This window comes from Sceloporus occidentalis, unplaced genomic scaffold (assembly GCF_023333645.1).
Source record: "Sceloporus occidentalis isolate IW3139 unplaced genomic scaffold, rSceOcc1.0.p SCAF_1, whole genome shotgun sequence".
NCBI classification, from domain to species: Eukaryota; Metazoa; Chordata; class Lepidosauria; order Squamata; family Phrynosomatidae; genus Sceloporus; species Sceloporus occidentalis.
The window spans coordinates 107,441,622-107,469,599 of NW_028316981.1; the positions used below are offsets into that span (position 1 = coordinate 107,441,622).

General features: G+C 40.4%; 1 protein-coding gene and 1 pseudogene across 5 annotated transcripts in view; one reads left to right on the forward strand and one right to left on the reverse strand.

Annotated features, from left to right (window-relative positions):
* Nucleotides 1-27,978, reverse strand: part of LOC149321939 (A-type potassium channel modulatory protein KCNIP1) — a 799,364-nt gene that overhangs the window by 109,742 nt on the left and 661,644 nt on the right. The gene's annotated exons all lie outside the window — the stretch shown is intronic.
* The window catches only part of LOC149321941 (tyrosine-protein phosphatase non-receptor type 12-like), a 133,695-nt pseudogene continuing 113,030 nt past the window's right edge, over nucleotides 7,314-27,978 (forward strand).

Genomic DNA, 27,978 nt, shown 5'->3' on the forward strand with positions numbered 1-27,978 from the left:
TGGAAGGAGCTCCGTTTTGGAGCTCCTTCCAGGTTTGCGTCACTGGGCGCAGCCTTTAGATGGCTGCGCCCAGTGACGCAGAGGAGAAAGGGGCCCTTTCTCCTCCTCCCTGCTGCCATTGGGTGTCCTCGGGGCTTGAAGCCCCGAGGACACCCCTTTCCAGGCCGCGGGGAAGCGGCCTTTTGCCCCTTCCTCGCGGCCTGGAAAGTGGCAGATCGGGGCCTCGGAGGCTGCCATTGTGGCAGCTGAAGCCCCAATACACCGGGGAAAGGAGCGCCTACAGGCCATCCCAAAGGGGCGGTCTGTAACGCGCCATAGTTCACTGGCTCCCCTATATGTAAATTTTTGCAAATGATAAAAGATTTGGCTTCAGTATCCTGTTATCCACTGTCTATTTTTTACAGGATCATCAGTGATAAAAATAGCTAGAGAGCAGAGTTTGGATGAATGCATCCTAATAGTTCACCTTTGGAAAATCAGTGGATGAAGCTTGATTCGGTTTGTGGCAAATTGCCTGACATTCCCAAAGTATATGGCTTGAGCAAAACTGTAGTATCTGCTCTATAGGCATCTGCTTAAAATACACTGTGTGCTGGATTATCACAGTCAGTTAAAGAGAGAAAGATTGACATACATCATATTTTAGTCAGGACTGGAAACTACATGACACCATCTCTAGTAACTTCAAGCTCTGATAATTAATTGATTTGTAATGGCCATTTATGCTGCTTTGCTATACAGATACAACATAATTGCTGTCCACAAACTGAGGTTCAGGCTCTTGACATCTGATGGGCCTGACTAGCCCATTTTTATTCGTTACCACTGTGGGTCGAATCGTAGTATGTCATGAACCCAATATTTGTTCAGTATTTTCCTTTCAAAATATACTTTGGGTTTGTACCCAGGGATGATATTGTTCAAGCAGAAAAACATTCTGCTCATGAGAGACAGGGCACTCCTTTGTCACCAGTTTTCCCTATCCCTACAGTTCCTTCGGCTCTTGGGGTTTGAACATTCTTAGGAAGAGAATAAAATATAGCAAAAAGAGCTGCACCACAAAGAGATCTCAAAAATCACAAAAATGAAAAAAAATCTCAGGTTCTTTTTGCTACTGCAAAGTCACCATTCAATATACTCTATTAAATGGAAACTGCCATTGATGTGCACAGGCTGTTGCTAAATGGATTCCCTTTAAACATGTCCAGCTTCTAAACTGCTTTTGAATTTAACAGCTGACTTAGGAGTATCTGACACTGTAGAAACACGGGCGGGGTACAGACGGGCAGGGGAAGACGTCTTGGAGGTGTATTCTGCTGAATACAGAGCCTCCAGACCGCCCGCCCCGGGGGCGTGGCTCAGGTGTATGGGGCTTCCACATGGGGGGCAGTGAAGATGCCTCACCTGGGGCCGTTTCTGACCCGCACTTTCCAAACCGCCGCCTCATAGGATGCTGCAAAGAGAGAGGCAGCTTCCTCACGGGCGGCCAAAAACGGGGCTTTTTTTTTCTTTTGCCGGCTGGCGGATGCGCAGCTGCGCAGCTGCGGCGCTCAGCAGCGGCGGCAGAAAGCTTATGTGCACATTTAAAGCGCCCAAGCCCCTTTAAAACTTTTTCCCTCGTCCTGCCCCAAGAACAATGGTGGTCTCCTGCCAGCTGGTGATCAGCTGGTGTTGGCATCCTTGTCTGCTTGCACGTTGCCAATGTCACCAGCATCATGGATGCCTCCTCTCCTTTGGTCCCCGCGCTCTTGCTGAATCTGCAATGCACAGCCACAGCTGTTGCCGCTGCCACCGCTGTCCCCCTGCCACCCCCTATCACCTTCCTTGTACATATGTAAATATTTAAAGTTTTAGGGGTTTTTATTGTTAGGTGAAAATGGCACAGGAATGTGTGTAGGGGTTCACTTTAAATTCCAAACTTTCCCCGATTCTAGCAGCGCATGCGTACATGTTGCTCTAGGGTTAGGGTTAGGGTTAGGGTTAGAGTTACGAGTCTTAAAATGCGCTGCAGCTGTGCTGCAGCTTCCACACCTGCATGACAGCTGACGCTGCAATTAAAGCCAGACTGCAAACTGCGCATGTTCCAGGACCCCGACTCATTATGCGACGCAGCTAACTCAGAGCTTTTAAATGGGCAACTTAAATTAGCAGCGTAGCAATTCTGGCGTACCGGTGCAGCAGCTTACAGACGGAGCTGCGCAGCTGCGCATCATACAGAAAAGAAGCGGGGAAAAGCAGCACCTTTTTAATGCCGCTTCTTCCCGCTTGGGGCGTGCGGGCGGCGTGTTCATGGCGGCATTCAGGTAAGGGCCGTCTGAAGGCTCTACCTTCATGACGTCATGAACACACCCCTTTTTGCCCGTCTGTATCCCGCCACTGAAACTAAGTAACTGTGGTTCTCACTGCAAAGGGAATGGCTGCTTCTGTCAATTTTTCATTTTGTTTTAATTTTGAATTCATTCCATCATGCTTCCCTATCATTTTGTGTCAATTTTAAAATAGCATAAACATGTGTGTGCATTTTTGTGCACATTTTACCCAATATACATACTGCTGTACACAATTTTTACTGATAAATGCAAGCAGTTTCCCTTAATACAATGATGTTAGCTATGTCTCTTTTCACTCATAAATAGTGAGAGCCTGCATTGATAGACATAACTATGAATAAGTACTTAAGGCTCTCTGGTTACATTTCCCAATGCTAACCCCCAAACCTACCCTTTAAGCAATGGAGCCACTCCTCAACATGGCCAGTCCCATGCTGCCAGAGAGTGGACAGATGCATCAGGATGCATCCAGCTCTTTTCCATTAGATGGACACATACTAGACACCTGGTAGTTGCATAGCTGGAAGAGACATCTGATTTGTATAATAGCCACAAAAATGAGTTGTGATAGTGCGAGTCAGACTTGCAGCTTTTTCAATCATGAACAGGATTCCAGCCATCCATATTTTTGTACATGTTAATATTGTTGTGTGCCTTCAAATCATTTCTGATTTATGACAACACTAAGGAGAACCTATCATGAGGTTTTCTTGGCCAGATTTGTTCAGAGAAATGTTGCCTTTTCCCGAGGCTGAGACAGTGTGACTTGTCCAACGTCACTCAGTGAGTTTCCATGGCCGAAATTCAAAACCTGGCCTCCAGAGTCATAATTCAGTGCTGAAAGCACTACATCATGCTGCATATTCCAAACAGCAGTTTTTGCTTCTAGGGAGAAAAGTATCTTCTGGCAGATAAATTCTGACAATTTTTTTTTTTGGGGGGGGGGGGATATGTGCACACATGCCCACTCCTTTGTATTCTGATATTAATGAGGACTTCCGGTGGTATGGAGAAGCAAAAGGACACTCTTTAGGAGGTCTCCAAAGAGTGCCCGGCTAGTCGCAGAAAGGAGCTGCCGGGGTGAGGTACCGGCAGCTGAAAGTATTCTCCTGATTAGGAGAAGGCAGAGGGGCTCAACATAAACCTTTCATCGACTGAGCTTAATTAGCATCTTAAAAAGAAAAGAGGAAAAACGCTGCAGCCGAGGGAGGACTTGAGTGATCACATCTGCGACAGCCGCTGCGAGCCAAGGCTCCGCAGCAAGGGCTTCTCCACCACTTTCTTTCTTGTTTATCTTCAAGGGATCTCAAGACATTTTGGAGAATTAATCACCAGTAGAACTTCTTTCTACAAACAGATCAAACCCGTGATATATTGAACTTGGGGTGAGTGTCCCTGTTCTCTGTTTACAGAGGAAAAGAATTTGAAAGAAGGAATTCGAATGCATTTGGGAATCCTTTAAGGGGAAATGTTGGTGAAACTTTTTAAAAGAAAAGATATTGTGGAATCCACTGGAGTGTATTAAGTCAGACTAACAAGCGACTGGATGGCGGAATAAAAAGAAGATTCTCCCCCCCACTTTGAATTATTAAAAGTTTGTATGCCATTCTTCTGATTTTTTTTTCTTTTTTTTTGTCTCTCCTTGAGGTGGTAATTAAGGATTGTTATCAAGAATAAGAACGTTTCATCCATGAATTAAAATCATTTTTTATATCCTTTCCTGCCTCCTTCCAATTAATAAAAACTTCTATCAAGTGTGGAGTTGGGCTGAGTTTGGAGGACAATAAATGCTAACGGAGGACTGCTGAACTGCGATATTGCTACCTAAATTATTCTCTGTAGTCCTGTATCCTTCCTTCCTTTGGCAATAATTTCAAGCTCTAACAGACATCTTCCCTATGATTTCTCCTATGGAGGACTAATTCTACTCTACTTCTGCTCTGAGGAGAAGGCCAGACTGTGTTTGGAGGACACACTGTGTTTGGAGGACGTTACATGTTGGCAACTGTGAATGAGACTGGTCTGGAGGACAACTTAAATTGCTTGGGACCTTTTCTCTCCCCTCCTCTTGTCTATACCAATTTTATACAGAAGATATTAATTTACTTTGGAGACAGTTGTAGACAATTGTTGGGAGTACAGTGACAGACATATAATAATTCTTCTTTATGTGTTAAGAGATATAGATTGTGCTCCTGGGAACCCTGAAGCTCAGTAAGCTGAACAGTGCTTGCAACTAACCATAAAGCAGAGAAGGAAAAAATATTAAATTTAACACAAATAGAAAGCTTTTTGAAGGGAATTATTGAAAGAAGAAAGCACATTATAGGGGACTTGTAAGCTACTGCAGGTATTATTATTTATTCTTTAATTGTATTATTATTGGAAAATAATAGATAAACATATGAAATTTTGTGTGCTGGGGGAGAGAAGAAGAATAGGGAAGGAGAAAAACTGTAAAGCTACTAAGGGGAATAACAAGGACTGGTTTAAACTCTAAGGATACAATCTTGCAAAATAAGGGATACGAGTAGGAGTATAAATTGTAACCAACTATCTAGACTTTAAATAGAAGAGTTTTGAAGGGTGACAGTTAATTGATCTGGTGGAGATACTCCTTTCCTACTCTTATTCTCCTCTGAAGAAGGTAGTGTGAATAGTGAAAATATCTTGGATTAACTAAATTAAAGCTGCAGGGGTGTTGTTTAGATAATATTCACCTTTCTTTGGTTTATTTGTCTCCTGAACTTGCTACTGTCAACTTAAGATACAACTATCTAATTTAAGATTATTGTTGCACTAGGATTAATAGAGTGTTATATTTAAGGCTTTACAGGATCTCTAAAGGCAAGAGAGAGGAAAGAAGTGAGAGAAAGAGGGGGAAAAAAAGAAAGTAACAAGATAAATCGTATAGGTAAGGAGGGTTAATATCTATAAAAAAAAAATTCATACTGTCGGATTTGGATTTTGAGAGACTTAAAATTATCTACCGTGGAAGTGAAAGAAGGGACTATCTATTTAACTTGTAGGCGAACCAATCTTTATTCCTCCAGCAAAGTTTGATTTAGAGGAATTTATTAAAAGAATTTTGAGTGGATTTAATTTTATTTGTGACTTGAAATTTAATTCTATACTTATCTGTTAATTTTAAATATAGGATTACAAGTCTATTAGTGTATTGTGTTTTAGAAACTGACTAACACTCTATCCCTTAATACAATAAAGATGCCAGTAGGTACGAGAAAAACAATAGCGCAAGCTGCAGCGGCACCTCAGAGAAGACCTTCAACTTCAATTTCAACTGAATCACCTAATAGAACGATGGAGAATAACAACCTTCTTCTAGAAGAAATGAGAAGACTCCAAGCAGAAACAAATAAAGAAATATGGAGTTCTAGAGACGAACTAAAGAATGAGATTGTAGAAGTTAGAACAAGATTGGACAAAATAGACATAGATATCACAATGATTAAAGATAGAGTGAAGAATCTCGAAAAGAAAACTGAGGACTTGGAGAAGCAGAAGGAAGAAAGAACTAAAGAACAGAAAGAAGAACAAGATCAAGTGTTGAGGATACAATTGAAACAAAGGGAAAATTGTCTAAAACTACGGGGTCTTCCTGAGAAAACAAACGAGAATCTGTATGTGGAACTTTCACCGATCTTGGCAAACTTCATCGAGGAATCTGTTGACCACTTCCCTTGGGAACTAGACCGAATATATAGATTAAACTCGAGAATTGCTAAAATGAAGAAGTTGCCAAGGGATGTGGTGGTTTATTTTGTGCGCAAGCAGACTAGAGACATTGTGCTGCAGCAGAGCTATAAGAAAAAATTGGTGATAGAAGGCAAGGAGGTATTGATATTGAAAGACATCCCGGGGAAAATTCTTAAGAAAAGGAGAGATTATTATTTCGTGACTGACAAACTAAAAAAGTTTGGCATTTCATTCAAATGGGATGAAATGGAAGGATTACATGTTTTCTGGGATGAGAAAAGGATAAGAGTAAATTCAATGGAGAGGGCTGAGAAATTGCTGGAAGAGCTACGAAAAGCATACGATATGAAGAAAAATGAAGGCGACAAAGGTGGGGGGGGGGACTCATCTAGCTCACAGAGCTCTTAAGATTTCCAGGGCTTATTAAATATAAAGTTATCAAGGTTTTTTATGGTTTCTGTAATTATTTCGGAGTACATGTGATAACAGATATCTTTTTAAACACTGTTAGGTGTATTTACTGACTTAATATTACTCACTGCAAACCCTGAATTCACTGTTAACGCTATTTTTGGTCTTTGGATTTTATAGTTTTTAGGAACTTGTCCAGTATTAAATCTACAAACTTGGTCAAATTAGAATTATTAACTTATCTGATTGAAGCAAAAGGGACAAAAATAAATCTTTTGCTCTTGTAACATATTAAATAAAGTCTGTTTACTTATAAACAGAGAGTTAAGTGTATTGCTTATAAAGAGAGAATAAAAATATACGCCATCGTAACACGTCATATTACTTTCTCTCCCCCTATATTCCCCTTATTTTGGTATAAGGTACAGCTTAAATATTGAAAGAAGGGAATATTGAAACATGAAAATTTTATCTCTAAATATTAAAGGGCTGAACTCTCCCCAAAAGAGAAAAAGAACTTTCATATTTTTGGAGAAGCAACATGCAGACATTGTATGTCTACAAGAAACCCGAATAAGGAAGAAAGATTCAAGACTAATTAAAAATGAGAAATTAGGTAAAGAATATTTATGCGCAACTGATAAAGCCAAACGAGGGATAATCATATACATCAAGAATCATTTAGAATCCAAACAAGTTATATGTGATTCAGAGGGTTATTATTTAGGGGTCGAAATTAATTGGAATGGGGGAAAAATCTTGATACTGGGGATATATGGACCACAAGAAGGGAAAAGTAAATTCTTTAAAAAAATGAAGAAAAAAGTGGAAGAGCTAGAGTATACAAACGTAATCATGATGGGAGACTTTAATGGGGTGATTGATCCCCAGAGAGATAGATTCTCAGGGAAAAAAATAAAAGAAAGACAAGGGAAACTACCTCAAACATTCTTTGATCTTATTGATGAATGGAATTTGTTAGAAATTTGGAGACATTTGTATGTAAATCAAACGAATTATACTTTCTATTCTGAAAGACATGAATCACTTTCTAGAATCGATATGTTTTTTGTATCCAATTCTTTAATTAGTAAAGTGGAAAAAATGGAAATTTTAAACAGAGAAATTTCGGATCACAACCCAATTGAACTGAAACTAAAAGAGGCTTATAGGAAATTTAACTGGTATTTGAATGAAGAACTGTTAAAAAATAAAGAAATTGTTAGTGAAGCTAAAGAAATGATGAGAAATTATTTTAAGGAAAATTTGGATAATGAGGTCAAATTACCCATTGTATGGGATGCAGCTAAAGCTGTTTTTAGAGGCTTCTTCACACAGCAAAACATTAAAAATCAGAAAGAAAGGAAACAAAAGACTAATCTACTAAATAAGCTATTAAAAGAAAAGGAAGAAAACCTAACTAAACACCCAGGTAATAAGGAAATACAAAATGAGATTAAAGCTCTACAGAAACAATTAGAATCACTTACCACTGAAGAATTAGGGAGAAAATTAAAATTGGTTAAACAAAATTTCTTTGAGCAAGCAAACAAGACAGGTAGATGGTTATCACACAGATTAAGAAAAGAAAAACAGAGAAGGACAATTTGTAGAATTAGGAGAGGGGAAGAAATGGCAACAAAGCAGGAGGAAATAAAAGGAATATTTAGAGAATTCTATCAAAATTTATATGCAGAAAAAGTAGTTGAACATGGGAAATTTGAGGACTATCTTCAAAACTGTAATATTCAACCCATTTCGGAGGAGATGAGACAGAAACTTAATCAACCCATAACTAATCTGGAAGTCGAAGAAGCCATTCAACATTCCAAAATAGGGAAAGCACCAGGAAATGATGGGTTAACGAATTTATTTTATAAAACGTTTAAAGATGAAGTGGTTGAAACCCTCCAAACAATTATGAACGATGCAATATTAGGAAATATACCTCCTTCTTGGAAAGAAGCGGAAATAACTCTAATCCCCAAAGAAAATAAAGATTTGGAAGACCCTTCAAATTATAGACCAATATCTCTCTTGAATTGTGACTACAAAATTTTTGCTTATGTATTATCAAAAAGGCTAAAGAATTGTTTGAAGGACACAATTGGGTTGGAACAAAGAGGTTTTTTACCTCAAAGATTTATCAGAGATAACACGAGACTTTTACTAGATGTACTGGAATATTATGATAAGCATAATGATAAAAAATTGGGCTTGTTCTTCTTAGATTTGGAAAAGGCCTTTGACTCTGTGAATTGGGATACTTTACTAAAAACACTGAATGTATTTGGAGTAGGTGACAGCTTCTTGAATTGGGTAAAAAAGATTTATAGTAACCAGAGAGCTCAAATTAGAATTAATGGAGAGAAAACAGATTTTATCGAGATCCAAAGAGGTACAAGACAGGGGTGCCCCCTATCCCCCTTATTATTCTTAATGGTGATAGAAATTTTGATTAAAAAGACCATTGGGATTAAAGAAATCGAGGGATTGAAATTGAAAAGAAACAATTATAAGATTAGGGCATTTGCGGACGATATTATTTTGTTTAGTGGGAATCCAAATGAAAATATTGGGAGAATTGTAGAAATATTGGATAAATTTGGTGAAGTGTCAGGATGCAAGCTGAATAAAGGTAAATCAGGAATCTTGACTAAAAACATGAACAGGGAAGAACAGACAAGATTAGAGAAAGAATCCGGTATTCAAGTTGTTAAGAAGACCAATTACTTAGGATTGCAAATAAGTAATAAAACAGTGGAACTATTCGAAAACAATTATAAAAAATTATGGAGTAACATAAAAAAAGACTTGATTAGATGGAACAAACTGCAATTATCCCTTATGGGGAGAATAGAAACAATAAAAATGATGGTGCTTCCAAAGATTCTATATCTGTTCCAGACTTTGCCAATCATTATATCTAATAAAACCTTTAGAGAATGGGATAAAGATTTATCTCAATTCATTTGGAGAGGATGTAAACCAAGAATTAAATTCAAATTGTTGCAGGATGTGAAAGAAAGGGGTGGACTAAATTTACCAAATTTGAGGTTGTATTATGAAGCCTGTTGTCTACTATGGATTAAAGATTGGATTATGTTGGAAAACGATATACTGTTGGATGTGGAATCAGACGGGATATTTTATGGTTGGCATGCCTATTTGATTTATGGGAAAGAGAAACAAAATAAATCTTTCAAAACTCATTGTATAAGAGGTTCATTAATTAAAGTCTGGAACAGATACAAAGATAGGGCGATTCCAAAAATACCAGGATGGATTTCCCCGCAAGAAGCTTTCCATAGAAAAGAGATGATAAAAGAAGGGGATTGGATCAGATATAGTGATATCATTGATAAAGGGAAAATGGAAATTAAAATGAAACCTAAGGAACAACTGAATAAAGAAGGGTGGAATATCAATTGGTTCGCTTACAAGCAATTACAAGAAAGATTCCGAGAGGATAGAAAGACGTATGGGTTCGCTTCCACACGGGATAAGTCCGCACTTATACAAACTTTATTGGAAAACAATGAAAAAGTGATTGGGAAAATATATAAATTACTGCTAAGTTGGGATTTGGAAGAAGAGGTTGTGAAACAGCAGATGGTTATATGGGCAAATAATATTGGGCATTCTATAAATTTGAACCAATGGGGAAGAACATGGAAAAATAACTTCAAACTTACAGCCTCTCAAAATTTAAGAAAAAACTTTTATAAAATGTTTTTCCGGTGGTATTTAACCCCGGTTAAGGTTGCAAAAATGTCCAAAAACTCAAATAACAAATGTTGGAAGTGTAAGAAGGAGATTGGGACCTTCTACCATTGTTGGTGGACATGCAAATTTGCCAAAAACTATTGGAAAGACATTAATGATCAAATTAATTTAATTATGGGAAGAGAGATAAAACATAAGCCGGAATGTTTTTTTATTGGGAATATTTGAAGAGGATATAAAAGGGAGAGAGGAAAAAATGTTGTATTACATGGTTGTTATGGCAAGGATATGTTATGCGCAACATTGGAAGTGTCAGACAAACCCGACGGTTGAAGACTGGATCTATAAACTGTACGAAGGAGTAGAAATGGACAGACTGACACAGTTTATGAAAGATAAATCTAAAGACCAAGTTAAAGAAGATTGGGAGGGGTTTTTCAAATTTTTGGAATCCAAATGGGGCAAAATGGCTACATGTTTTGTATGAGATACTTATATGGATAAGCTGTTTACTTAAAGATATAGATTTACAGAGGACTGAAGTTTTAAGACTGTGTACATGATAATATACATGGCAATTTAGGGTAAGTGGATCTAGGTTAATATATTTTTGTGATTTAAGAAAGGCAATATTAATCAATAATAGAACACATACTGGTGAAAGGAAGTCAGTTTATGTGTGTATGTAAGTGAGAATGGGAAGGGCAGACTCAGATGAGACTGAAGGGAATGTAAGAGGAAAACGGAATGATAAGGAGTTAGTAGTTGAGAAAGAAGAAGAAAGTGAAGAAGATTAGAGTAAGTAGTTAAAAGAAGCTAGGAGAGTTGAGGAAGAGGAAGCGAGAGAGTTAAGAAGGAAGATTAGGGTAGGATAGATAGTTGAGGGTTAATAGGTAAGAGGGTTGGTATAAAATTTAAGAAGGTTTTCCTCCGGCAAATTATTATGAATGTATAAGAATGAGATGGTTTTTTTTTTTTGGATTGTTTTTTTTTTGTTTGTTTGTTTGTTTGTTTTTTTTTTTTCTATGTTTACTTGTTTGATGTTTTGTATGATGTTTATTTATTATGTAGTTGATTGTAAACTTATTTATGTACAATACACAACTGTTTTAATAATAAAATTTATTTAAAAAAAAAAAAAAAGAAAAAAAATCACAAAAATGAAAAAAAATCTCAGGTTCTTTTTGCTACTGCAAAGTCACCATTCAATATACTCTATTAAATGGAAACTGCCATTGATGTGCACAGGCTGTTGCTAAATGGATTCCCTTTAAACATGTCCAGCTTCTAAACTGCTTTTGAATTTAACAGCTGACTTAGGAGTATCTGACACTGTAGAAACACGGGCGGGGTACAGACGGGCAGGGGAAGACGTCTTGGAGGTGTATTCTGCTGAATACAGAGCCTCCAGACCGCCCGCCCCGGGGGCGTGGCTCAGGTGTATGGGGCTTCCACATGGGGGGCAGTGAAGATGCCTCACCTGGGGCCGTTTCTGACCCGCACTTTCCAAACCGCCGCCTCATAGGATGCTGCAAAGAGAGAGGCAGCTTCCTCACGGGCGGCCAAAAACGGGGCTTTTTTTTTCTTTTGCCGGCTGGCGGATGCGCAGCTGCGCAGCTGCGGCGCTCAGCAGCGGCGGCAGAAAGCTTATGTGCACATTTAAAGCGCCCAAGCCCCTTTAAAACTTTTTCCCTCGTCCTGCCCCAAGAACAATGGTGGTCTCCTGCCAGCTGGTGATCAGCTGGTGTTGGCATCCTTGTCTGCTTGCACGTTGCCAATGTCACCAGCATCATGGATGCCTCCTCTCCTTTGGTCCCCGCGCTCTTGCTGAATCTGCAATGCACAGCCACAGCTGTTGCCGCTGCCACCGCTGTCCCCCTGCCATCCCCCATCACCTCCCTTGTACATATGTAAATATTTAAAGTTTTAGGGGTTTTTATTGTTAGGTGAAAATGGCACAGGAATGTGTGTAGGGGTTCACTTTAAATTCCAAACTTTCCCCGATTCTAGCAGCGCATGCGTACATGTTGCTCTAGGGTTAGGGTTAGGGTTAGGGTTAGAGTTACGAGTCTTAAAATGCGCTGCAGCTGTGCTGCAGCTTCCACACCTGCATGACAGCTGACGCTGCAATTAAAGCCAGACTGCAAACTGCGCATGTTCCAGGACCCCGACTCATTATGCGACGCAGCTAACTCAGAGCTTTTAAATGGGCAACTTAAATTAGCAGCGTAGCAATTCTGGCGTACCGGTGCAGCAGCTTACAGACGGAGCTGCGCAGCTGCGCATCATACAGAAAAGAAGCGGGGAAAAGCAGCACCTTTTTAATGCCGCTTCTTCCCGCTTGGGGCGTGCGGGCGGCGTGTTCATGGCGGCATTCAGGTAAGGGCCGTCTGAAGGCTCTACCTTCATGACGTCATGAACACACCCCTTTTTGCCCGTCTGTATCCCGCCACTGAAACTAAGTAACTGTGGTTCTCACTGCAAAGGGAATGGCTGCTTCTGTCAATTTTTCATTTTGTTTTAATTTTGAATTCATTCCATCATGCTTCCCTATCATTTTGTGTCAATTTTAAAATAGCATAAACATGTGTGTGCATTTTTGTGCACATTTTACCCAATATACATACTGCTGTACACAATTTTTACTGATAAATGCAAGCAGTTTCCCTTAATACAATGATGTTAGCTATGTCTCTTTTCACTCATAAATAGTGAGAGCCTGCATTGATAGACATAACTATGAATAAGTACTTAAGGCTCTCTGGTTACATTTCCCAATGCTAACCCCCAAACCTACCCTTTAAGCAATGGAGCCACTCCTCAACATGGCCAGTCCCATGCTGCCAGAGAGTGGACAGATGCATCAGGATGCATCCAGCTCTTTTCCATTAGATGGACACATACTAGACACCTGGTAGTTGCATAGCTGGAAGAGACATCTGATTTGTATAATAGCCACAAAAATGAGTTGTGATAGTGCGAGTCAGACTTGCAGCTTTTTCAATCATGAACAGGATTCCAGCCATCCATATTTTTGTACATGTTAATATTGTTGTGTGCCTTCAAATCATTTCTGATTTATGACAACACTAAGGAGAACCTATCATGAGGTTTTCTTGGCCAGATTTGTTCAGAGAAATGTTGCCTTTTCCCGAGGCTGAGACAGTGTGACTTGTCCAACGTCACTCAGTGAGTTTCCATGGCCGAAATTCAAAACCTGGCCTCCAGAGTCATAATTCAGTGCTGAAAGCACTACATCATGCTGCATATTCCAAACAGCAGTTTTTGCTTCTAGGGAGAAAAGTATCTTCTGGCAGATAAATTCTGACAATTTTTTTTTTTTGGGGGGGGGGGATATGTGCACACATGCCCACTCCTTTGTATTCTGATATTAACTAACTTGATCTGTATGTTTTAGGCTAATGTGTGGATTGCTGTTCACATTATCCTCTGTGTTTCTGAGTTTCCAATCATTTTGATACAGTTTGCAGCCCAATAAATGGTCAAAATGTACATTTGGAGAGAAAACATATTTTGAAATGTACACTTTGACAGAGAATAGATATTTATAAATAGGCACTTAGTTTTTTTTTAAAAAACACACACATAATATCAGGAAACATGGAAATATATATATATATATATATATATATATATATATATATATATGAGAAAAGGAAATGAAAAAGTGGCATGCAAAAAACAACAACAGACTGATCTGTCCATCCACAGTGGTAGGCACATAGCCTCTATATGTGTGCTCTGAAATCCTAGACTCTTATAGTTGGAAGAAACCATTAGGGCCACCCACTTCAATCCCCTGCCAAGCAAGAATACACAAGCAAAGAACTCCCAACAGATGGTCATCTAGCCTCTATTTAAAAACCTACAAGAAGCAGACTTCTTTGAGGCAGCATATTCTACTGTGAAACAGCTCTTATCATCAGAAAGTCATTCCTAATATTTAGGTGAACTCTCTTTTTTGTAGTTTGAATCCATTGCTCCATATGCTCATCTCTGGAGCAGCAGAAAATACGCTTGCTCCATCCTCAATGTAACATCCTTTCAAATAATGAAATATTGCTCCATCCTCAATGTAACATCCTTTCAAATAGTTAAATATGGCTATCATGTCACTTTGTAATATCACCTCTTAACCTTCTCTTCATGCCCAGCTCCCTAAGCCACTTCTCATAGGGCATGACAGAACTCTGTGGCATCTGACTAATAACTTCTCTCCAGGATGAAGAGGAGTCATTGGTGAACATCCTTTGGGTTTGGTTGTACCTCAGAATAGATTGTCTAGACCACATTTTGTGAGTTTCCTTGCAAGAATATCATGGTGGAATTTGTCAAAGGCTTTACTGAAATCAAGATATACTACATCCATAGAATTCTCTTTATCTATCAAGCTTGTAATTCTGTCAAAAAGAGAGATAAGGGCATGTTACAGACCGCCGAATTGTGGCGGTCTGCTGCCAGCGCCGCTTGCAGCATCCGGGAGCTGCAGCTTCTAAACCGTGGTACTCCCGAACGCTGCGAGGAAGGAGCGTGGAAATCACGCTCCTTCCTGGGACCCGGAAGTGGCGCCGCAAAGCGCAAGGCGTGCTTTCGTGACGTCACTTCCGCCGCAACACGTCTGGATGCTAGGCATCCAAGACGTCAAAATGGTGGCGGTTGTGTGGAACGGCCGCCGCCATTTGTTACAGACAGAGTCCGTAACAGGAGTAGGGGCGTCTAGAAGAGACACCCCCTTTTTAAACTGGGACGTCCTAAGGACGTCCCAAATGGCGGTCTGTAACCCACCAAGATTAGATTAGAAATAAAGTTAGTCTGATGTGACTTGTTTCCGAGAAACCCACACTGACTTTTAGTTATCACTGCATTCCTTTTTAAGTGCTTACAAACTGGCTGTCTTGTGATCTGCTCTAGAATTTTTCCTGATATTGATGTCAGCTGACTGGGTGGTAATGGTTTCAATCCTCTTTCACTCAGTGGGCTTACGTGACGATGCTGGGATTCAAACCTTGGTTTCCAGAGTCATAGTCCAATGCTCAAACCACTATACCACACTGGCTCACGTATCCTGTACATGTTGTTGTCGTTGTTGTTGTTGTTGTTGTGTGCCTTCATGACGTTTCTGATTTCTGACCTCCCTGGCCCAATTCAGACGGGATCTGAAGACCTACCTGTTTCAGATAGCATTCCCCGAATAAGGCCCCATAGGCCCCCCCCACCGCACAGGCAATGGATTAGCTAACCCGGGGGCTTTTGTTTTTGTTTTTGATTTTGCTTTTGATTTTGTCTTATTGTATGATTTATGTAATTTTTGTATGGTTTTAACTGAATATTGTGTATTTTAATTGCTGTAAACCGCCCTGATCTTATGGAAGGGCGGTATATAAATAAAATTATTATTATTATTATTATTATTATTATTATTATTATTATTATGGTGACCATAAAGTGACTATAATGGGGTTTTCTTAGCAAATTTCTTCAGTTTGCCATTGCCTTCCCCTGAGGCTTAGAGAGTATGACATGCCCAAGACCATATCCAATTTAAATCTTAGCTCAGTTGAAAGTTCTTTAGATGGGACCTCTTGGTCACCAGGGAGCTGGGTGTCCACCACCACGGAACCCTACCATAGATTTAAGCCAGCTCTGAGGCTCCAGAGGTGGCAAAAGTTCTCTCCTGGTAAGAAGAGACCACCAGAATCACCCACATTGCCCTGGATTTCCCCTAGGGTATCAATTTGCCATAGGCAGTGATGAACAGACACAAGGGGGCAGGGAGTCTGGAATCCATCTTGCTGAACCACAGAGTGCAGCTAACACATCAAACACAACTAATTACTAATTTAAAGACCAAATTTTGCTCTCAAAAATTTGCTTTGATTGCACAGGGCATTGTGACATTTATAAGTCATTATACTACCAGAAAGTAGGGAGCACAATAAACTTTAAATGTGAATTTACAGGTTGAATTTGCTGGCAGAAATAAGTCTTTTCATTGATTGTACAGGGAAAAGGGTAAAAACAATTAGCTTACATAATCTATTAAGTGGGTGGTAAGTATTTCAGTGGGCACATCTTCCCCATTGATCAAGAAGTGATAATGTATTATGTGCACTTAAGATGTAATTATTTAAGCTGGGAGGCATTTCTTAACATTGATCAGATCGTGCTACATACTTCTGAACATGAGAGTTGCAGAATTAAAAACTGCTAAAAGAATGATGGGATGGGAATATATGAAATATACTGAATTGCTTAATAATAATAAAATAAAATTTTTATTTATATACCGCCCTTCCACAGATCAGGGCGGTTTACAGCATTTTAAAAACAATACATTAAAACATCAATATCATTACAATAAAAACAGAAAAGCCCCGAGTTAGCCAGTCCCCTTGCCAGTGAAGAGGAAGGAGGTCCATAGGACATCTTAATCGGGGAATGCATTACCAAAAAGGAAGGTCTTCAAATCCCTTTTAAATTGGGCCAGGGAGGTGGCCGAGCGGAGCTCTATGGGCAGCGTGTTCCAAAGGGCCGGGGCGGCGATGGAAAATGTCTTCCTGGTAGTGGAGACAAGCCTAGCCCCGGAAACCCTGAGTAGTTGCTGCCCAGATGTTCTGAGGGTGCGGGACGGAATGTATGGGGAGAGGCGGTCCTTCAGGTATCCTGGGCCCAAGCCATTTAGGGCTTTATAGGTCATCACCAACACCTTATATTGCACCCGGAAGCGAATCGGCAGCCAATGCAGATCTTTTAACACCGGTGTAATGTGGCTGGCCCTGGAAGTACCAGTGACCAGCCTGGCTGCCATGTTTTGTACCATTTGTAGCTTCCGGGTTTGGTATAAGGGTTGCCCCATGTAGAGTGCATTGCAGAAATCCAGTCTCGAGGTTACCAGAGCGTGTACCACAGTTTCAAGGTCCCCCTGGGCCAGGTATGGACGCAGCTGGCGAATAAGCCGAAGCTGATGACAGGTGCTCTTGACCGTCGCATTCACCTGAGCAGTCAGGTGAAGGGACGAGTCAAGAAGCACCCCCAGACTGCGCACGGAGTCCTTCACAGGGAGCATGACCCCGTTCAGGACAGGTGGAACCACCGCCATTCCTGGACCAGGGGAACCTATCACAAGTACCTCCGTTTTCTCTGGATTCAGCTTGAGTCGGTTTTCCCTCATCCAGCCCATTACTGACTCCAGACAGGCCACGAGAGGAGAGACGCCATCCTCGGTCACTGCATCAGTCGGAGACATAGAGAAAATTATTTGGGTGTCATCAGTGTACTGATAACCCCGCGCCCCATGTCTCCGGATGATCTCTCCCAGAGGTTTCATGTAAATGTTAAATAGCATGGGAGACAGAATGGCTCCTTGAGGGACCCCAGTTTTAAGGGCCCTCTCATCGGAGCACACGTCTCCCAGCTGCACCATCTGGGACCTCCCGGAGAGGTAGGACCGGAACCACTGGAGCGCAGTGCCCCCGATTCCCACCTCTGCCAGACGCCCCAGAAGGATACCATGGTCTATGGTATCGAAAGCCGCTGAGATGTCCAAGAGCACCAACAGGGACACGCTTCCCCTGTCGATGCCCAGACGGAGGTCATCGACCAAGGCGACCATGGCCGTCTCAACCCCGTAACCCGCCCGAAAGCCAGTTTGAAATGGGTCCAGATAATCCGTTTCATCCAAGACCGCCTGAAGCTGGATTGCAACCGCCCTCTCGATCACCTTCCCCAGAAATGGCAGCAGCGAGACTGGCCGATAATTATTATGTACCAGGGGGTCGAGGGAGGGCTTTTTTAATAAAGGTTTTACAGTGGCCAATTTGAGATCAGATGGAAATTGCCCTTCCCTCAAGGATGTATTAATGATCCGGCGTAACAGTGAAGTCACTGCCGGTCCCCCCTGGGCTGCTAGCCATGAGGGACAGGGATCGAGAGAGCAGGTCGTTTTCCGAACACTTCCGAGGATCTTGTCCACATCATCGGTACTTACCAACTCAAACCGATCCAGTTTAACAAAGTCCACGGAAGCTCTGGATGCCTCTACCCTAGGTTCTGCTTGAATGTCGGCGTCAAGACCTTCGCTTATCCGAGAAGTTTTATCCACGAAGAAGTTGTTAAATTGGTCACAGCAGGCCTTAGAAGGTTCAAGGATCTGGTTCGGGGCAGGAGGGAGCTGAGTTAGCTCCCTGACTACCCTGAACAACTCTGCTGGACGCGACTCCGCGGACGCGACACGAGCACCATAGAACGAATTCTTAGCTGCTCGTATCGCCTCTCCGTAGTCCACTAACAGTTGGTCTAGGAGAGTCTTGTCGTCTAAGCGAAGGTGTTTCCGCCAACGGTACTCTAGCCGTCGCAGTTCCCGCTTCCTCGCCCGGAGATCTTCTGTATACCAGGGCTTACGTTTGGAAGCGGGTCTGAGAGGGCGCTTGGGAGCGATACTGTGTATAGCCCTCGAGAGACCGGTATTCCAGATACCAGTCAGGGCATCAACAGAATCGCCGTCATTTCCAACCATGTATCCCTCTAGGGCTTCCTGGAACCTTTTGGGTTCCATCAGCTTTCGAGGGTGGACCATCCTAATAGGTCCACCATCCCCGGGAGGGATCTGGGTAGAGACCTTGATTTTTGCCTCAACCAGGAAATGATCCGTCCATGGCAAGGGGGAAATATTAGTTATTTCCGCCCACGGATTTTCCGCATCCGAACAGAAGACCAGATCAAGAGTATTACCCGCACAATGCGTGGGACCCAAAATCAGCTGGGACAGGCCCATGGCTGCCATGGTATCCATGAATTCGCGAGCTGCACCGGGTGGAACATAGCTGGCCGTGAGGGAGATGTTGAAGTCACCCAGGACAAGTAGCCTGGGCGTCTCCAGCATCAGTTCAGCGACCAGCTGTGTCAGCTCGTTAAGGGAGTCCGTTAGCGCACGGGGTGGCCGATACACCAACACGGTGTTTGACATCTTTAGTTTTTCATATAAGTCCTTTAAATAAAGAACCTCATGAGGAAGCTTTTTGACAGCATTAAAACATCCATACTTAAATACAATTTGCTTATTTCATTTTAGTAGGGATGTAATTCTTTGTCAATTTTCATCTCAACAAAAACAATGAGTAGTTTTAGCAATATTTTTCCCACTGTGAGAAAGTCTTTGAAAATTGTGTAATTTTTTGAGGACTTTTCACAGTTGAGGACTTATTCTGCACAAAATTCAAACATTGTCTTTTTGTACAGAAATCAGTTTTTCTGTGCAGAAATAACAGTACTCTGCAGAATAGGATTTTTCTTTAAAAATGCTGTTACATGTGTAGAATATACTGGAGTATGGGACTTCATTTTGCATAAACTGTGTGTGTGTGTGTAGAAAATAGCACTGAGCAGGTAGAGGTTGAGTCTTCCTTATCCAAAATGTTTGGGACCAGTAGTGTTTGGGATTTCATATTGTTCTGGATTTTGGAATATTTGCATATACATAATGATATATCTTGGAAATGGGATTCAAGACTAAACATGGACTTAATTTACATTTCATATACAACTTAAACATATCCTAGAGATAATTTTAGAAACATTACTTTTAATAATGTTATGCAGGAAACAAAGTTTGTGTACACTGAACCATCAAAAGGCAAGGATGTCAGTATTTCAACTACCCATGGGAAAAAAGTTTTGAATTTTGGAACATTTCAGATTTTGGATTTTCAGACAAGGAATATTCAGCCTGTAACAACATCTTTGTAGAAACCAATACTATGTTGTGTGCAAAATGAAGATGATGACTATGATGTGAAGATTTTTGTCATCTTCTTATGAGGATTTCTCAATACTCAAGTAACACTTTTTAAAAACTGTTTTGTGAACATTTCCAAATTATCTTTCTATTTCTATATATTTTAGGTATTCTCACTAAAATACTATACTCATAAATGTTATACTCTGATAGTTTTATACATGTTCACTTTGCTTATAGTTGCACTGTATCAACATTTTTGTGGCATTCATAAACAGGCATATGTATGCAACCTTAATACTATAACACATGATGCAATCACTTTTGTAGATTTAATACTTGTACACAAGAACTACATTGTTTGGGCCAGGGATGGGCAAACTGTGGTCCACCAGATATTGCTGGAGAGCCAGCATGGTGTAGTGGCTTAAGTGGTGGATTACAACTCAGGGTTTGATTCCCTACTTAAGCATAAAACCCACTGGATGACCTTGGACAAGTCACACACTCTCAGTCTCAGTGGATGGCAATGGCAAAACCCCTCTGAAGGAACTTGCCAAGAAAGCCCTATGATAGGTTTGCTTTATGATCACCATAAGTCAAAAATGACTTGGAGGCACACACCAACAACAAAGATACTGCTGAATTGCAACTCCCATCTTAGCTAGCATAGGTTGTGAGATGATTGGAGTTACTGTTTAATTACAGGGACCCCAAGTTGCCCACCCCTGATTTAGGTAGTACATGTTTGCCTGGGAAGTTGGACTGGAGCAGATATAATTTTCCTTGGAATTTGGCAGCAGTACTAAAGACAATTTACCAAAAACAGCAACTAAAGGAAATGAGGGGGAGGAGAGGAAGCAGAAAAGGTTGGCTCAGAAACAAGAATATAATTCAGCAACAAAATAACAGCATTAAGCATTTGAATAATGTACCAATTTTAACACCATTAGTTGCTGAGATACTTAGTATCCCTATATAGAAAGGAGAACTCACATGAGATGGTGAAAATCTAAAAGGGGGAGGGGTTGGAGACAGTAAACACACACACATTACCAAAGGAAGAATTGGGAAGCATGTGCATCCCTCCAAAACAATTTGGATAGGTCTACACGCCTTGCTGATATGGTTCGCATTTTCGCCAGCATTCATGACAAATTGAATAATGAGGATTAACAAGAGCCTTCAAACATGCACACAAAAGTCATAGCTCTTTTTCAACTCTGCTCTGGTTATTATTTTTTTCTATAGAGCTCACGATAACAGTAAAATTCCCCTAGTCATCTACAAGCTCAGATGACACTAAAAATTTTTTCATTACAATGTCTTCCACAAGAGTGAGTGATCTACCCATAAAAAATTTAAAATAAAATAAAATCACAGTGGGGTGTCTCTGTGGCTACTTTGTATGTCCCTTTTTTTTCTTTACTCTTGCAGTTCAGGACGTCACACATGTACACCTGGCCAGGTATTACAAAAGGTCTGCACCTCAGCAAGCTTGTACATAAGTGGTGTGTTTTGCAGCCAAAATTGCTATTCTTCCCCCTTTCCTTGCACTTTTCAGACACATGTAGTATGGGATAATGCCAAAGAACTACTTTAGGCCAACAGATTACAATTAGGATCACCATATCCTACTAAGCAGCGAATCATATTAAGATCCCATTTGATCCCATCTGATCTAGGAAGCAAAGCAGGATCAGCCCTGGTTAATACATGCATGGGAGACTACCAAGGAATACCAAGTCCTGTAGGCTATATTTCAGAGGACGAAATTGTCAAAGCCATCTCTGAGCATCCCTTGCCTAAGAAAATCCTATGAAATTAATGGGTCGCCATAAGTTGACAGGCAATTTGAAGGCACACACACGTCACTAAATCCATGGGAATTGTTTCTATGTATTATGTTGGACATCAGAATGTAAATTTAATTAAGAACATGTGCTTCTTGATTTGCATGCATAGCCACACATGCTGGCATTTCAGCATTTGATATCTCTGTGTCAAACTCTGGTTAACACACAACAGTTTCTACTTCCTCTCTGTTGTTAATGACTCAGTAGATTTCTTATAATGTCAGGTGATTCAAAGAGTGACTAAAACTATAATTAAAAGTGCCAGGTTGTGTGGGAAAATGTAATCTATTAAAAGCAACAACTACATTAAGAAATATTTTGCTTTTCCCTCTGCCTGATCAAATAACACCCATTAAGTGAAATAACACATTCATGCTGGGAATGTACGGCAATGTCTTTCCTTCTTAATGTTACTCTCTGTCTGGAGTAGCTACATTTTGTTCTTCTCAAGACATCATAGATCTGGCCTGGGAGGGTGTATGAATCGATGAACAAGAAAGGCAAATTCATTAGGTTTGTGTAGTTGTGAGCCCTAAAAGGCAAAGACAAAAATAAAATAAAATAAAATAATCCCAGTGATGGTACTGGAAAGCTAAGTCTGGAGGTATTAAAAATATTTATTCATTTGATATAAAATATGCTGCAGACCTCCCCTTTTCTTCTCGAGGGCTTCCTTTAACCTTTAAGTATCTCATATTCAAACTGAGGAGCTAATTATGCTTTTGTTAGTCCTTGATTAATCATTTTCCACAACTGAAGCAAGCTTTACCCTGCAGCCAGCTGTTCAGAACTTTATACAAAGTTGATATTAGATTAGTGCTAACAATTCTGGAGAGAAAGCTGTGGCAGTCTAAATGCTAAAGAGAATGGCTTGTGTTTATTCTTCTTGGAAATGCAGGAACTCAAATATTCTCCAGCAGCTATCTGCCCCAGTATCTGGAGGTTATGGTTATTTTTTATTTCCTTGCAAGTTGCTTGTTTACAAGAATTTATACTCTGGCATCGGCTTTGGGGAATATAGTTTGTCTGTTTTTGCTTTATTATGTCCTCTTACTTTGCCACTTTGAGAACCGATAGACTGAAAGGTTAGATATAACTCTTCAAACTCAATAAGTAAAGATTCTTTTATTGACTTGGAAGATCCTTGAGTTTCAATGTGTTCTTCTATTCTGGATATGGTTCTTAATAAACGATGTCTTTGTCCTTTGGGCGGGGGTGGCACAAAAGTAATGGAATTGTCTGTCTCATTGTTTTGTCTAATGAACTGTAAAATTAACAATGCAAGTACACCATTCATTATTCCTTCATGTCTATGTTATGTTGCCCCATAATTAAGGTAGAGGCCAGAGAGGCTGTAGCAGGTACCTCATTCTATTCCATGCATGTGTCTATGGGAGAGATGACTTCTGCCTTTCTATCAAGGTGCCCATAGCTACACAGGCATCTCTGCTCTGATGGCTTTGTGTGGTTCACTTCATTCCCTGTACACACACTCCAGGAAAAAACCCAAACCAAACAAAATATCCTCCAAGGCAGAGAGTCCAAGAAGACTCCTTGACAATTTCCCTCTGTTTTTCAGTAAATGATTCCCAGAGGTGAGCAGGTCAGTAATGTCAGTTTATTCCTTCCTCATAGCCACAAATCATAGAATCAAAGAATTGGAAAAGGCTCCTAGGGCTGTCCAGTCCAACCCTGGGACTAGGAATACACAACCAAAGCACTCCTGACAGATGGCCATCCAGCCTCTTTATAAAAACATCCCAAGAAGCAGACTATGGGCCCATACAAGCAGGCCACAATAAAGCTGCTTTGGGTCACTTTGGAGGTATGCTGCTCAAATGATGCATGTGTCCTAAGAGTCTGGAAGCCATGCCAAAGCCATGCTCCAGTCCTTAAAAAAGACTTAAAAATGTTTAAATTAAAAAATGATATATTTTGGAGATGTCAAAAAGATAAGGTCTCGATGATACACATGTGGTGGATATGTGAAAAGGTTAAGACCTTTTGAGATAAGATACATAAAATAATACAAGAAATGCGTAATATAATATATAAAAAAAACCTGAACTATATCTATTAAATATGACATCAGCACTAAAACCAGAAGATGAGACCAAATTTTGGCGAATAATACTATACCTTATTACATCATTGCTAAATACTGGAAATCAGAGGAAAAGTTAAACATAGACGAATGGATACTAAAATTTGACGAGATTAGAGAAATGGATAGATTATGATATATGATAGACGCTAACAGATTAGACAAAGTAGAAAAGGAATGGTTACCGATCGTATTGTACTGGGAAAAGAAATGGGGTATTGACAGAAATTTACTACAATAAACCCCTGGAAACACCATAAGAATAGAAACAATGAAGATACACAATTAATCAGGAGGAATTAATTAATTTACAGTAAATTTAAAGTTATGGAAAAAGAAAATAGAATAAGGAGAATACATTTAGATTACATTTCATCATAGAGAGAAAAATGGGAAAACATTATATTAGTTCTAAATTGGACATAAAGAGGTTTTGTTGAAGATTTTGTTTAAGAATTATTAAGTATAGTAAAAATTATAGGAAATTATCTAGTATATATTATTCGACAAATTCTTTATAGATATAATGTCATGATATGGTTTATTGAAAACTGATAGAAAGAGGTATTGAGAATTATATTAAGATCAGAGACATTATATACGTACAGAGGAATGTATAAACTGTTAAGGAGAAGCAAGAAGAAAAAAGAAAACAAGTAGCACAAATAAGACTTTTGATGTGAGAAATGCAAGATAAGGAAGAAGAAGAAAAGAAGAAAGAAATTCATTTTAATATATTATGTATGACATGGTATTTTTGTGGTTATGAAATTGATTAATAAAGATATATTTTTTAAAAAAACCAAAGTGACCCAAAGCAGCTTTATTTTGGCCTGTCTGTATGAGGCCTTCGAGGGACTGTGTTCGACTATCAAATAGCTCTTACTGTCAGGAGATTATTCCTAATGTTGAGGTGGAATCTCTTTTCCTCTACCTTGAATCCATTGCACCAGGTCCTATTGTCTGGAGCTGCAGAAAGCAAGCTGTGATATTTCTCTCCAAAATGTCCCACCCCACAAGTTCTGCCACCGTCTGCTCAGGGCACCCTGACTTGTACTCAGTCATTTTCCTACAGATGCAGTTGAGTTTATTGTCTAGCAGGTTTCTTACTTTATTCTTTAATTTATAATATATATATATTTTAAAACTTTAGTCAAAACTAAGCATTTGGGGAAAGGGATCCTACCCCCTGCTAAAAAAGTGATAATTCCTTGGCTTCCCTGTGGGCTGTGCTCTTCAGCTACTGACTAGAAAATAGCAAGTAAATCTCCCATTCCTGGTAGATCTTCCACCCCATGACATTTATCTGAGGACAGGTGATTCCTGTGGGCACCTATTCCTGGTACTCAGCTGTTTTCTAGCTCTCAACTGTGTTGCAGTAATTTAAATCTCCTTCCTCTTGACCTAATCCTTCCCCAGCTGAGCAGTGTGTAGGGCCAGTAAGACCGTGGGAGAGGCTTAAACCTCACTGCCCCTGTGGAGCTTCCTGCACCCTACACTTCTAATTTCCCAACTAGAAAACAGCTGAGCACAGGGGAAACAAAAGTTATAGGCACATTACAGGCCGCCCAAAACGGGTGGTCTGTTGCCGCCACCATTTGCAGCGGCAAGGAGCCCCAGAGGCCAAACTGTGAGGTTCCTCGGCACCACAAAAAAGAAGCCCCAAAATGGTGCTTCTTCTTGCGGTGTGCTAATGACGCTGCAAGTCGCCAATGGCGCACTTGCAATGTCATTAACAACGTGTGACGTGCGGACGCTAAGCATCCACTATGTCAAGATGGCGGCGCTCATGTAGAATGGGCGCCGCCATTTTGTACATCCCCAGGACGTACTAGGCTTAGGGACGTGCGTAAAGCATGCCCTTTCCTAACCCTAGTACATCCTGGGGACGTACTTTACGCCCGTGCAGAACGGGCCTCAGTTTCCAAATTTTTACAGCTATTTTTGAGCCCACACCTCACCAGCATGGCGGATTGCTGAGAGAGCTCAAAAAAAGTGAGATTTAAACTCCACTTGCTGATCAGCTGAGAGCTAAAAACAGCTATATATTTCTGACACAGGGATGATTTATTTTAAAATATTAAATGGTTTTAAAGCATAACGTACAGGTCTCAGGGTGTAGCTACTGGTGTGAGGGAGAAAAATGAGGGCATTGTGCCTTGAAATAGGAATTCTACCAGCCAAATGACATTTTCCTTCAGTCCCAAGTTTTTAGCATTGCAGAAAACAAGATGCTAGAAACTGTTTAAATATAGAACTCTCAGATTTACCATGTTTGCATTCCCTTGGTAACTTTGCATGCCCCTTGTTCTTTGTATGCCTGGACAGTATTTCTGAATGTTCCGGAGAACTTTTAAGTTACTTGAATGCTAGAAATTTGGGACTTGAAGGCAAAATTTCATCTGGTGGTGTCACAATTCTTTTAGGGGGTGAGATGCCCTAATTTTAATCCCTCCCTCTATTGTTACTCCTCTGATCTCAGGTGATTCTTTGTTATCAGTATGAATGTGTGTGTGCCCATGTGTGTTTAAAAATGCATCCCTGCTTTTTTGCAGGCTTGGCGTACTGTCACTTCCCCTGTCCACCACCCCAGCATCAAAAATGGACACCAGTTATCACTGAATAGACAGGACTGCCTATTACAACACAGCATCACAGACACACAAAATCTCTTTAAAAACCTACAAAATGTGCACCTGTTGCTTCAGAACTACTGTTTTTAGTCATATGCATATATAATTAATAAATTGACTAAAACCTTCACTACTAATTGACTTAGGACACATTAATGAGATGACAGCCCTTGACATATTTCCCTTTCTATGGCTAGGGACATGATTTATTCCAGTTTAGTCAGAAACATTTCATTTCATTCAGTAGGACTTACCCATAAATGTGTTTAGGTTCGCATCCTTCTTAGAGTCAGTAATTACTGGGCTGTGCTTTTGTCCTTAAACTCTCTGTTATAGAACTGACACCTGTTTCACCTTTTAATAGCACTTGAGAAAATGTGTCCAAAATAGGAAAGAAGGACTGACAACACTGTAGCAGCATGAGAATGTCTGAGGCCAGGTCCAGATGGGGGCAATAGGGCGCTCTCATCATGTGCAAGGGGCGGCGCTTCTAGATGCCCCTCGCCCCTGGCACGTGACGAGGGTGTCAAAATGCCAGCGCCCTGTACAGATGGGCACTGCCATCATTACATGATGAATGCCTAGCGTCCACATGTCATAGTGCCATTATGATATCACAAGTGCGCCATTGGCGCACTGTGGCATTATAATGGCGCTGGAAGAAGAACCTGCTTTTTGCGGATTCTTTTTGGTCCACAGGAAGTCCCGCAGTCTGGAGGCTACGGCTTCCCCACGGACCAAAGCTGGGTGCCGAGAGACCATCCTTTTTGGACGGTCTGTCCCGCGCCTATATTACATATCAAACAATCAGTGCATCTTAGGCTTTTTTCTCAGGGTTCATCAATATCTTCATGTATATTCCAGTAGTAGTGGAAACCAGCCTTTTCTATTCACTGAATAAATCTGGAAGAACATTCCAGGTTTAATTACAGTACAAAAACACCTATGAATTTCACCCAAGCACATACACTAGCAATATGGGGGAGGAAGGGAAGGATACTATATCAAGTTGGGGTTATGACTGCTAATGTAGCTATCTATATGTATCTCTGATGGCAAGGAACAGAGGAACAGGTTTGGTCTGAGCCAAAGAAAAAAGAGCCTCTTCAGAGAATGAAGAATTAACATATGAAATTTACTACTATGAGACGTGGTGATAACTTCCAGTTGAGAAGGCTGTTTAAAAGGATTAAAAATTCAAGGAGGATTGCTCTGCCAACAGCTGTTAGAATGGTGGTTCCACTGAGTAATCACTGCTAAGTGGCGATTTACCACAGAATACCAGATGTATTTTGGGAATAAGCATGAAGAGGGAACAATTGTCTTCATGTGCCATGCATGAGATTTTCTGAGGACTTCTTGTATCATACCAAGCATCCATTTTTAGCATTCATCTTCTTATGTTTGTTAGGTGTTCTGCTGTGCAGGTGCAGCTTTTAGATGTATT